Here is a 14266-nt window from a genome sequence, read left to right as displayed (position 1 = left end):
ATTCTCGAGGATATGTTGCAAGCATGTGTTATTGATTTTGGTGGGAGATGGGACTCCTACCTACCTCTTGTAGAGTTCTCCTACAACAACATTTTCCACTCCAGCATTGGTGCTCTGCCTTTTCAGCTTTTGTATGGGCAGAGATGTCGCACCCCAGTCTGTTGGGGCGAGATTGGTCATAGGGTCATGGGTCAGACCGAAGTGATCTGCAAACTACATAGATGACTCGGCAGATTAGGCAGAGATTGCAGACTACTCAGAGTCGGCAGAAAAAACTATGCTGACCGGCACCGATCTAAGTTAGAGTTTCAGGTCGGTGACATGGTGTTGCTGGATGTCTCTCCTTGGAAAGGTGTGATTCGCTTCATGAGGAGGGGGAAGTTAGGCCCCCGATATATTAGACCATTTCAGATTATAGCAAAGATTGGCAAGGTTGCCCATAGATTAGACCTTCCCGAGGAGCTCAGTCAGATCCATAACACTTTCCATATTTTGCAGTTGCGGAAGTGCGTATTGGATGAGGTTGCGGTTGTGTCACTAGATGACATTCAGGTTGATGAGTGCCTGAACTATGTTAAAAGGCCCGTAACTATTTTGGAGAGAAAGGTGAAGGTTTTGAGGAGCAAGTAATTACCTCTGGTATAGGTGATGCCAGCATTAGAGGGGCTCCGAGTGGACCTGGAGCCATAGGCTGAGATGCGGGAGCATTACCTGGATCAGTTTGTTGCAACAAACTTTGAGGACGAAGTCTAGATCAAGTGGGGGAGAGTTGTAACATCTCGAGTTTTCAATTGTTTTCAAATCATTCCTTTGGTAATTATACATGTTATTTTGGTCCTTGAAATTGGTTTGAATTAGCCCTAAGAAGCCCTAATGGAAAATTGGTAAATTCTTGGGAGCTTGAGTTGTACGCTGGGCGTACATGTGGGTATGCTAAGCGCGCCAGGGCGTACCCTAATATGTTGGGCATACACATATGTACGTTGGGTGTACGTGTGTCCGGATGAAAACCCTAACTTTTAGGATTTATGGAGTATTTAAACATCATTTTGGACCCTTTACCCCCCATCTATTCAGCCTCCAAGTTCTGGAATCGTTTTTGGCAAACTCTAACTTCTCTAGTGTATGTGTGTGTGAGCTAAGAGTGTGTTTCTTGTGTGGTTGAAGACGAAGAAGTTGCATCAAGGTGATTGGAGAGTGAAGCAAACTAGTAGATCTTGGATCATCACTTCATAAAGAAGCTTAAGAAGGTAAAAAGCTTCTACCTTTATGTTTGGATTGTTTAGATCTTATTTTGGTAGCTTTTTGGTGTTCTTCTTGTCCCAAAAGTCCCAATACTGTGCATGCTTTGTTTCAGATGTGTTGGGTTGTCCTTTCAGACCCCAGGATGGGTCCTAAGGCAAAAAAATGAGGTCCCTTTAGCTAGTTTGTTTCCTTGTTCTTTGTAGGAGGTCTTAATGGATTAAGACCATGTATTAAGGCCTTTTTGGACGACCAAAGTGTAACGCTCGTAGATCCGGGTTAGACAATTTAGAGGCAATAAGTGTCAAAAATGACTTTTCGACAAAATATTATTTAGAATAAATAATATTAACCAAGTTGTAGAATATGTCTCAAGGGTTCCGTACATATAAAGAACGCCGAAATATGAGTTACAACGAAGAAGTTATGGCCCGTCGAAGTTTCGCGACGGAACCGGCACGACACCAGGAAACGTAAATAGTGAATTTACAATAAAGCGAGTTTTAGCCTTAGCGATCTAAATGAAATTCGTAGAAAACGTTAAACCGAGAGCGTCCATAAAAAGAATGCCCAAATCTGACTTCGTATGAAGAAGTTATGATTTTTCAAGTTTCGGCTTAGCAGTGTACAGCCCGAAATTCAAATTAGATCGAGCGGTTTTTAGCCGACACAATCTAAATGAGAATCAAAGATCTCATAGCATAACGATAAAAGACAGACGAAAACGAACGTCGGATGAAGAAGTTATGGATTTTTAACGAACCAATCCTGTCCCGGCCTGTTAAAAATATAAAATTTAAAATAAAGTCAAAATTAGTCGACGGAGTCTAAACAAAAGTTGTAGAGTACGTTCCCGCCTTCACGTGGATATAAATAACGTCAAAAACGGAGCTCGTATGAGGAAGATACGAATTTTTAAAGTTTGGAATCGAAATCACGAAGTCTGATGCGAGATGGATGACGTGGCCTCATCGCAACCGTCCATCGCTGATCGCAGAGCACCCTTTGGATCATGCCACGTCGCCTCGCTTCGCCCTACGCCCCGCGTCCGAGGTTGGTACGCCCAGCGTACCTTCGGTCATTATCCTATTTCGGAGTGCGAGACAGCTGGATTCGAGTTGGGCCTTATCCGAAGACTACGCCCCGCATAGCCAAGGACTACTTCCAGCGTACGTCCGAGGCTCGCGACTATAAATACCTGCGAGGGTTGCCGAGCAAATCACACCAATTCTCATTCTATCTCTAGTTTCTTTCTCTCTCTAGCTCTCCTAAACCCTCCTTAACCCTAGATAAAACCCCTAGCACCCAAAGGAAGCCCCTAGGCTCCCATAGTCCCGAGAAAAAGGGTCTTTCGGTTTCGGAAACGCTCCCGGTTTTCTTTAAAATCTGTTGTAAGTGAGCTACGCCTATGCAATTTTTAATATAGCTTTCAAATAATTATAGTAATGTTATTAGGTACTTAAAATAATTATTTGGGCTATTATTATGAGTTATATAAGTATCGTTTAACGCTTATATAATGATAATAATGGTCAGACTATTAATTAGTCGCGGTTATCGTTAGACTAAACCCTGGTGGTATTGATACTAGGTTTTATCGAAGGAAAATTGTTTTGAGAGTATCGAAGCACTGTCCGAGTGCTGAGTCACCACCGTATCAAGTTAGTGCATGGTCTCTTTCATTTTACACATAGATATGAAGTATTTTAATATAAATTACGTGCTATGTGTGCATATTGTCTGAACACTTGCTGTCTATGCTGGTGAAAGATTTTTATACCTGTTTTAAATGATGTAAATTGTATAAAGTATTCTATATCTACAAAATATGTTGGGTAAAACATGGGTAGTTGAATGATGAGGGATAAAAGCTGAAATAAAGGAACATTAGTAGTATGGACCTAGTGCCCTATAGGTAAACATTGGCCGCAATGGACCTAGATGAGCACTAGCAGCTGGGCCATAACCCTTAGATGTTTTAGATCTACGGTAAACGTCCCAGCAGCTGCACTCTAAGGACAATATAGACAGTTGCGCCTAATAGGGAGCCTTATGACCATGACAGTAGCGTTTAAAGGTCAATACCGGCAGAAGCGCCTCATAGAAAATGTCCCAATTCTGGCAGCTGCACCTAAGTGATAATATTAGCAGCTGCGTTGTAACGTCCCAAAAATACGAGCCAAAAATTTCATTTTTAAAACATATACTTAGTAAAGCATTTAGAAATAAAAGCGTCACCGATCATAACATTTCATAAAAGATATCACATGTCTGGAAAACATTTTCATAAACATAATAATGTCAGACTACAAATCCCCAGGAAGATCTCATAGTGCGGAATACGAGGCATATGTGTGATGGGCCGCTACCGCGCCAGCTCCTTCCCCTTCAAAGAAGAGGTATCTGAAATCAAAACTGAAAACTGTAAGCACGAAGCTTACTGAGTTCCCCCACAATACCTCATACCATACAAACATACAATGAACAACTAGGAGATACGGGCCTCGCCCACACTCCGCTAGCTGGGAGATACGGGCCTCGCCCACACTCCGCTATCAGAGAGATACGGGCCTCGCCCACACTCAGCTGCTAATCCATAACATACAAGTATCACACAGACAACGAGTATAAACAAATCTATCATACTGGGATATATCATAATCAAACTCGACCATGAGATACAGGCTCTACCCACACTCCGACGCTAGCATATCGTCTAATCGGTCCGGCCATGGTGCCTTAGACCCATTACTACTTGAAGGAAACTCACCTTGAAGAGTAGCTACCGAAAGTCCAACTACTAGACGTCTGGCTGCTGCACCGGTAATCCTCCAGCTACAAACCCATAAACATAGATTAGCCACTCATAAATATCCTTAGGTCAATTGACTGGCCCATCCCTGGTCCAAGGTCAACTCCTTGGTCAAGGTCAACACCCAATTGATTGGACACACCGAGTCGTGGCACATACTCACCGAGTCCTTCTCCTACTAACCCGGTCCTACTCGCCAAGTCTCTCTTTCCACTCACTAAGTCACCCTTGACTCACTACTCGGGACTATGGAACCGACTTGTGATCCGACTCGCCGAGTCCGAGAGCAACTTGTCGAGTTCCACGAGCAGATCTCCTACTCACTTCCAATCCTCACCAGAACATCCCGTAAGAGGATTTGGGGTTTTGGGACTACGTTACACTGCTAATTCCGCGTGCAGATACAAAGGGTTGGACCTTCAACACTTAAACCCCTCTTACTCAGTGAAAGTTCATATGACTCGCCGAGTTTGAAGAACAACTCGGCGAGTTCCAGGAAATCTTCATAGGACTCGCCGAGTTGTTCATCCAACTCGCCGAGTCTAAGACCATCTTCATAGAACTCGCCGAGTTCCACTTTGGGACTCACCGAGTCCCTTCGACCCACTTCCCATACAGACCAAAACTGAGACATACAACGCTTCTAACCCATAGATCTATGCTCCTAGGGCATGCTTATCACGTAAAGTTGCAAACTTTACGTGCATGCATGACCCTATGAGCTCAAGAAGGCAAATCCACGCTCTTTAAAGGGTCATACACTCAATAGGGACCTCAATAACCCCAACCACAGAGACTTTATACTTCTAGGATGTGCATAAGATCCCAATCTGAAGTCCTTTCAGAACTTAAAGCATAAATACATGGAATTTGAGGTTTTAGGGATTGAAACCACTAATTTGGGACAAAAAGGGGATCTAATGAACTAATGATCAAGGTAAGAACTTTTCTACCTGAATGGAAGCTTCTCACAGTGTAGATTCCGGATCTACCTCCCCTCCTTGCACACTTCAACCTCCTCTTCCTTCCTTTAAGCTCCAAACCTTCTCCACAAAGCCAAAATCACTCTCAAGAACAATATGGGGGCTAGGGTTTCTTTCTACATCTCTCTGGAAGTGTTAGGGACTAAGGAGGCCAAGTTAGAGCATTTAAATAGGGTGCAGGACACCCGGATTAGGGTTTTTGTCCAAATAGGGTCTACTCGCCGAGTCCGGGGACCGACTCGCCGAGAACAAAGTTCAAACCCCGCGCCTTATCCCGCTCCTACTCGGCGAGTTGGTCCTTCAACTCGCCGAGTCCAAGGTAAAAATGCATAAAATTAAAATATTAAACACAAGGAGTACGTACCAGGAACCAGGTGCTACAAATCTCCCCCACTTATCTCTTCCACCGGCTCCCAAGTCCACTCCGATTCCTTTCGGTGCTGCCATTGCACCTTCACGAGTTCCACCCTCTTGTTCCTTAGATCCTTCGACTTCCTGTCGAGGATTGCCACAGGCCGCTCGATGTAATTCAGGCTGTCAACGGCCTGAATACCCTCCAAAGGCACCACTGTCGAGTCGTCTACCAAACACTTCCGCAATTGAGAGACGTGGAAAGTGCTATGGATCTGGCTGAGTTCGGCTGGCAGATCCAACCTATACGCTACCTTGCCCACCTGGGCTTCAATCCTGAATGGCCCGATGAACCTTGGGCCCAACTTGCCTCGCTTCCTGAATCGGATGACGCCTTTCCACGACGACACCTTCAGGAGAACCATATCCCCGACTCGGAATTTCAAGTCTGAACGACGCTTGTCGGCATAACTTTTCTGCTGACTCTGGGCAGTCTGGAGCCTACTCCGGACTTGCTGGATCTTCTCTGTCGTCTGGAGCACCACTTCGGTGCTTCCCATGACCCTCTGGCCAACCTCTCCCCAACATATCGGGGTCCTGCACCTCCTTCCATACAACATCTCGAAGGGAGGGCGGTCGATGCTTGCATGATAGCTATAATTATATGAGAACTCCGCCAACGGGATGTAGGTATCCTAACTACCTCCGAAATCCATAACACATGCCCGCAGCATATCCTCTAACGTTTGGATGGTCCGCTCGCTCTGACCATCCGTCTGCGGGTGAAAAGCGGTGCTGAAATGCAGACGAGTAAGCAACTCGTCATGGAACTTCTTCCAAAATCTGGAAGTAAATCGCACATCTCTGTCTGAAATCACTGATACGGGCACCCCGTGCCGCGCCACTACCTCCCTGATATAGATGTCGGCCAAATTCTCGGCTGAGATGCTCTCCCGAATTGGGATAAAATGGGCGCTCTTGGTCAACCGGTCCACGATGACCCATATAGAAGCCACTCCCCGCGCGGTCCTGGGTAGCTTCGTGACAAAGTCCATCGTAATATCTTCCCATTTCCACAACGGGATATCCAACGGCTGCATCTTTTCGTGCGGTCTCTAATGCTCGGCCTTGACCTTCCTGCAGGTCAAGCACCGCTCGACGTACCAAGCCACATCCTGCTTCATGCAGGGCCACCAATAGTCCATATGAAGATCCCTATACATCTTCGTCGCCCCATGATGAATGGAGAATCGAGATTTGTGCGCCTCCTCCATCAAGACCTGGCGCACAACTCCGAGGTACGGCACCCACACCCTGCGGTGTAATGACAATAATCCCATGCTATCTAGTCGAAGGAGGAAACCTGACCCACTATGCGCTCACTCTTCCGATGTTCCTCTTTCGTGGCCTCCTGCTGGGCCTTCCGAATCCTCTCCAAAAGCGGGGTCACCACTGTCATCCGCATGCAAATATCCTTGATCAGTGCCACCTTGCGGCTAAGCGCATCGGCCACCACATTGGCCTTCCCCGGGTGGTAAAGGATCTCACAGTCATAATCCTTCACCACATCGAGCCACCGACGCTGCCTCATGTTTAGGTTCAGCTGATCCATGAGGCACCTCAAACTCTTGTGGTCCGTGTAAATGGTACACCGAACCCCATAGAGGTAATGTCGCCACATCTTGAGGGCGAAGACCACCGCCCCCAACTCTAAATCGTGCGCCAGGTAGTTCGCCTCGTGAGGCTTCAGCTGCCTCGAAGCGTAGGCAATGACATGACCTCTTTGCATCAGTTTCGCGCCCAACCCCGAAATGGACTCGTCACAATATACCACAAAATCCTCTACGCCCTCTGGCAGGGCTAAGATTGGCGCCTCACACAATCTCTGTCTCAGAACCTCGAATGTTGCCTGCTGTTCAGGCCCCCATCAGAAGACCACGACTTTCTTATTCAGCCGCGTCAGGGGTACGACTATCTTGGAGAAGTCCTGAATGAATCTCCAATAGTAGCCCGCTAATCCCAGGAAACTCCGAATCTCGGATGGAGACTTCGGAACCTCCCATCTCATCACGGCCTCCATCTTGGTCGGGTCTACTGAAATCCTGTCTGGATTGACGAGGTGCCCAAGAAACTGCACCTCGCGCAACCAAAACTCACATTTGGAGAACTTGGCATACAAGCTCTCCCTCCTCAAGTTCTCCAAAACCTCTCTCAGATGCTCCTCGTGCTCCTCCTGTGTCTTGGAATAAACCAAGATGTCATTAATAAAAACTATCACAGACCGATCCAACATCGGTCTACATACGCGGTTCATGAGGTCCATGAACGTGGCAGGAGCATTGGTGAGCCCAAACAGCATCACCACGAACTCATAATGGCCGTAACGCGTCCGAAACGCGGTCTTCTGTACATCCTCCTCTCGGACCCTCATCTGATGATACCCTGAACGCAAATCGATCTTGGAGAACCAATATGCTCCCTGCAACTGATCAAAGAGGTCATCAATCCTCGGGAGTGGGTAACGGTTCTTCACTGTTACCTTATTCAGCTCCCGATAATCAATACACATCCGATGCGACCCATCCTTCTTCTTCACAAACAGGATCGGGGCTGCCCAGGGTGAACTGCTCGGTCAAATAAATCCCTTGTCTAGCAACTCATGTAGCTGCGTAGACAACTCCTGCATCTCAGGAGGAGCCAACCGATAGGGTGCCTTGGCTATCGGAGCCGCACCAGGAACTAGGTCGATCCTGAACTCTACCTGACGCTCCGGAGGTATTCCAGGAAGCTCCTCCGGGAACACATCAGCGTAGTCTCGCACCACTAGAACCTCGCTCACCGTCGCCTTACCCGCCTCCCGGGTATCCATAATGTACGTGACATATCCCGCGCAACCCTATTGAAGGTAGCGTCTAGCCCTTGCTGCTGAACATACTGTGGGTCCATGCTGTGGCCTCTCGCCATGGATCACCAACTCTCCCCCACTCGGGGTCCTGATCCGCACTAGCTGCTGTGCGCAATTTATCACCGCCCCATTAGGGCTCAACCAATCCATGCCTATAATCACCTTGTTCCCACACAACGGAATGGGAACCAAATCCACCAAGTAGCGCTCCTCAAACAACCTTAGAACACAATCCCTGAACACTGCTGATGCTCACACTGATCGATCATCGGCAATCTCCACCTCTAAAGGGCAATCCAATGTGCCCGAAGACTCAGGAAACTTCTTGCTAAGCGTAAGAGAAACAAATGATCGGGTAGCCCCCGAATCAAACAACACCTGAACTGGAATACCGTTCACACGGAACGATCCTAAACAGAGCACGTATCAATATCATAACATCATAAAAATAAGATAGAGGGAAAGAATCATACCCGTCACCACATCGGGTGCAGCGCGTGCCTCTTCTGTCGTCAGCTGAAACGCCCGACTCCTCACCACTGGAGCCTCTGCGTTGCCCTGTCGGCCATCTGTGATCCTCAGAGTCCCAAAAATACGAGCCAAAAATTTCATTTTTAAAACATATACTTAGTAGAGCATTTAGAAATAAAAGCGTCACCGATCATAACATTTCATAAAAGATATCACATGTCTGGAAAACATTTTCATAAACATAATAATGTCAGGGTACAAATCCCCAGGAAGATCTCATAGTGCGGAATACGAGGCATGTGTGTGATGGGCCGCTACCGCGCCAGCTCCTTCCCCTTCGAAGAAGAGGTACCTGAAACCAAAACTGAAAACTGTAAGCACGAAGCTTAGTGAGTTCCCCCATAATACCTCATACGATACAAACATACAATGAACAGCTAGGAGATACGGGCCTCGCCTACACTCCGCTAGCTGGGAGATACGGGCCTCACCCACACTCCGCTATCTGGGAGATACGGGCCTCGCCCACACTCTGCTATCTGAGAGATACGGGCCTCACCCACACTCCACTATCAAAGAGATACGGGCCTCGCCCACACTCAACTGCTAATCCATAACATACAAGTATCACACAGATAACGAGTATAGACAAATCTATCATACTGGCATATATCATAATCAAACTCGACCATGAGATACGGGCTTTGCCCACACTCCGATGCTAGCATATCGTCTAATCGGGCCGGCCTTGGTGCCTTAGACCCGTTACTACTGGAAGGAAACTCACCTCAAAGAGTAGCTACCGAAAGTTCGACTACTAGACGTCTGGCTGTTGCACCGGTAATCCTCCGGCTACAAACCCATAAACATAGACTAGCCACTCATAAATATCCTTAGGTCAATTGACTGGCCCATCCCTGGTCCAAGGTCAACTCCTTGGTCAAGGTCAACTCCCAGTTGACTGGACTCGCCGAGTCGTGGCACAAACTCACCGAGTCCTTCTCCTACTAACCCGGTCCTACTCGCCAAGTCTCTCTTTCCACTCACTGAGTCACCCTTGACTCACTACTCGGGACTATGGAACCGAATCGTGATCCGACTCGCCGAGTCCGAGAGCAACTCGCCGAGTTCCACGAGCAGATCTCCTACTCGCTTCCAATCCTCACTAGAACATCCCGTAAGAGGATTTGGGGTTTTGGGACTACGTTACACTGCTAATTCCGCGTGCAGATACGAAGGGTTGGACCTTCAACACTTAAACCCCTCTTACTCAGTGAAAGTTCATATGACTCGCCGAGTTTGAAGAACAACTTGGCGAGCTCCAGGCAATCTTCATAGGACTCGTCATAGAACTCGCCAAGTGTGGGCCTTTACGTAATCTGGGCCTTTTGAATCAAGATTTAGACTTGGGCCTTGGCCTAATTAGGGAAAGGGTAAAATGGATATTTACCCTAAGTATGGGTCCTTAACTAATAATGGTATTCTAATTGTTAATTGGATGTTTGTCTTTTGTGATAGTTCAAGATTTTCCATAAGTTAGCAGTCGGAGTTTCAACATAGTCTGGCATTGTGATGTAAGTTTTCCTCACTATACTTTCGGGTTGAAGGCACCAAGGCCGACCCATTGGTTTGATAACCTAATATTGTTGATATGATGAGTATGGTATAGATAGGCATGCTTGTTTTGATATGCTAGTCTGGTAAATCTGTAGGACTACATGTGATATTGTCTGTTATATGTCGACATATTGTATGGGTTGGGTTAAGGTTGTGTTGCTCCATGTTGTAGCCAACAAACCCTGGAGAATGCCAGATATGAGCTGAGGGCCATGGAGGGCATTTCACACTCATACTGAGGACTCATGAGCATTTCAGATACGAGTTGAGGGTCGGGAAGGGCATGTCAGACTCCTACTGAGGGCTTAGCGGTATTCAGTCAATGACTGACCAGGCCGGTGAGCAAGCCAAACATAAGCTGTAGGCTGAGGGCAAGACAGACTTATGATGTGGGCTCAGGGGTAATCCAGATTGTTAACTTGTGGACCCATTATATGTTGTTATTATATTGGTGCTATTTGTTATGTATCGGTATTTTGGGGGAACTCACTAAGCTTTGGGCTTACAGTTTTGGATTATGTTTCAGGTACCTCAGGGAATCGCGACAAGGCGAAGGCGTGATCGTGCACCTCATCATGTTTTGTTTTATGATTTTGGGATTTATCTGATGTGAAACTTATTTTGAAAACAATTCGTAAACAATTATGGTTTTGGGTTGTTTAAAAAAAGTTTAAAATTTTCAAGAATTTTATAAATGTTACACCTGTCTTTTGTGTTTGCAAGCTGGCGAATCCAACGACCATCTCTTTGGTTCTTGTTCGTTCACTCAAGAAGTGATGTATTGGATTTTCAAATGGTGCTCCATTTCTCCTCTTAGCTTCTCTACAGTGGGGGATGCAATAAATTATGCAACTAGTTGGGAGAATTGTCCAAAGAAAAAGAAAGTGTTGTTAGCCATCATGTATGGTACTATGTGGTGTGTTTAGAAGGCACGAAATGACAAGGTGTTTAAAAAGATGAATACTACTCCTTCGAAGACGGTTGATAATGACATTTCTATGTTGTTTGGACGGGTCAAACATATGGTAAATTAGGAAAATGTAATTGGACTACTTGGAGCTGTAATCCCTTCTGGTGTTTGTAAGTTTCATGTACTAGGCAGTGGTAATAAAAAATTTGTTGGTAAAAAAAAGGACATCTTATAATGGTAGAATTTAATCCGTTGAAAAATTCAATAAACATTGAATCTTGGTATGACATCTAAGAGTTTAGTGGCGATTAAATGTCAATGTGACATTTTACAACAGTAAAATTTCATCCATTGATGAGTTCAGTGGTAAATGAATGTCAATATGATATTTTATAATGGTATGATTTCATTCGTTAAATGAAAACCAAAATTACTGTCACATTTAATTCTTTCACTGAACTCAACATTATATATGTTCTAATTGAATTTTTTTTCTTTACATACAATCATATTTATCATTTAGAAAACAATAAAAAAATTATATTACACATATGTAAACCTAGTTTAGATAGTAATAAAAAAAGTAATTTATTGGTTTTAGTATTTAATATAATCCAAACACAAATTAAACTTTATTTATTATAATAATTATTATACATTATCATTTTTTATAACATTTAATTTACTGGAAATATTTTTGAAGTTTTGTTTTTATCAAACAAATTGCAAAAACTGTCTTAGTGGTTTGCTGACTTTGTTTTTCCCGTCTAGTAAGTTTCAAAGTTGTTTTATTTTTTTGGCCTATTTTGATTTATGTATTTTAGCTTACAAAATTTTTATTTTTGTATTAATAGTGATTGTCATCATATAAAAAGAAATGAAAGCTTTAATATAAAAAAAAATGCAACCCAATCTTTTTCTTTTGCCTATAAATATACAATCACATCAATATCTACTTATTTCTCATATTATATAACAAATAATATTAAAACGGTATTTACAATTATTCTTTGGTATTTGAATTTTTTAACTAACATTTACAATTCATAAATAAGACCAACAACTTCTAATATATATATATATATATATATATATATATATATATATATATATATATATATATATATATATATATAATTTATGCAAACTCATAAAGAAATTATAGATCAGAATGGTTATAAATAAAAATACGGACTACAAAGTTTTTGGGCCAACATACATTACATTCATTGAATTTATAATTTCATAATAAAAGACCATATGAACAATAATAAAAAAATATCATTAATTATGTTAGCTTATACAAATTAATATATTTGAAAATCATGATTACCTTTTTCTTGTTCTATAAAAAACAAATATCCTAAAATGAAGGTTTGTATGTTCTTAATCATCTTTCTCTAACTATAACAATATGATCTACATATGTGAACTATATATAATAATTATAATTAATGAGAAAACTCTTGATTAGTTGAAAGTTGATATATAAGTTAAACTTTTAGTGGTAATAAGTAATTAGTTTTTTTTTAAAGTTGTTTGAGTTTCAAATCCATATGGCGTAAGAAAAATAGTTTTTTCTTAATAACATTGATTTGAAATGGCCTCTTTTATAAGAGATATAAAATATAAAATATAGATAGATAGATAGATTAATTCTATTGGTCATTTTCATTTTTCATTATGAATAATGGTTGAAAAGATGAGGGTAAATGACAAATGAGGGTCTAAAGAAACAAATAAAACCCAAATCATTCAAACTAATCCTAAAATACAACATATTATTTCTTGAAGGAACAAAGATAATAACTCTCAAACATGAATTTGATGTCACAAAACTTAAAAGAAGGTTGTAGTATCAACTTAAACATAAACATTATGTGTTTATGTAAGACCAACTCTTTTTTTTTCTTTACACTTTCCTTTTGCCTTACATAGGTATTAAGTTTATTAATTTATTCCTCTTTACTACTTATCAGTATTTTCGGCTCGCTCGATGCGAAGTTTGGACATACAAGAGCTTGTTGTTAACGAATTTTATTTTGGATTTTCGATAGTTGTGGTAAATTCAGTGGCGAGGCTATGTGTAAGGAAGGTGGGTCCTAGGACCCACCTAATTTTTTTAATTTATCTAAAATTTCTATAAAAAATTTTTAGTGACCTACCTTAAAAGATATTTAGGACCTACCTTACCAATAAAAATCTTTGAATTTACATAGAAAAATATATATGGAAAAATTAGTGAACCATGTGGTTGTCTATTCTAGACTCACCAACAGTGGTAATATATTAGAAGTATGTTATTTGGATGTTAAAAATACAACATTTACGTTTCATTTTTTGGACTTCCAAAATTTGATTTTTTTTATGTCAGGTATGTTTGAATGATGTCATGACTTGGCGTTAGTATATAAGTTATATTATATTGATTTAAATAATGATTACTCGTGTTGCATATTCATAACACCTTTAGCATGTTATATTTAGAACATGTATTGTAAATTTTATCATAACTTTGAGTTTTATTTCTTAAAATAAAAATTAAACATATTATTATAAGGTCATTAAATTTGCTTTTAGGCCAAATTATGCTTAAAATAAACGTGTTTTAAGTTGATTTCTATTTTTTGAATCTTACTTTAATGTTAAACTCTATCAAAATTCCTTTGCTGATTTATTTTTGAAATATATTCTCTACAAACTTAAAAATATTTCTTCTTGACTTAATGGATTAATATGTTAAGCGACAAAAACCATTTGTTGATAGGTCAGGAATTACAACTCTACACGTTACTTGAACTCTTTTTTGTCATTTTTAACTACATGTATGACCCTCATAGTGTAACGACCGTAAATTCGGGTCATGCGTTTAAGGTATAATAATAATAATAATAATAATAATTAGAAAGGTTACCCCAACTACACGGGGCCAGAAGCTTTCAATGTTGTTTCCGAATCGATAAATATGATAGTCA

Source organism: Lactuca serriola, chromosome 3 (genome assembly GCF_051521515.1).
Source record: "Lactuca serriola cultivar US96UC23 chromosome 3, Lser_US96UC23_V15, whole genome shotgun sequence".
Lineage (NCBI taxonomy): Eukaryota > Viridiplantae > Streptophyta > Magnoliopsida > Asterales > Asteraceae > Lactuca > Lactuca serriola.
This window is presented reverse-complemented; position numbering follows the sequence as displayed.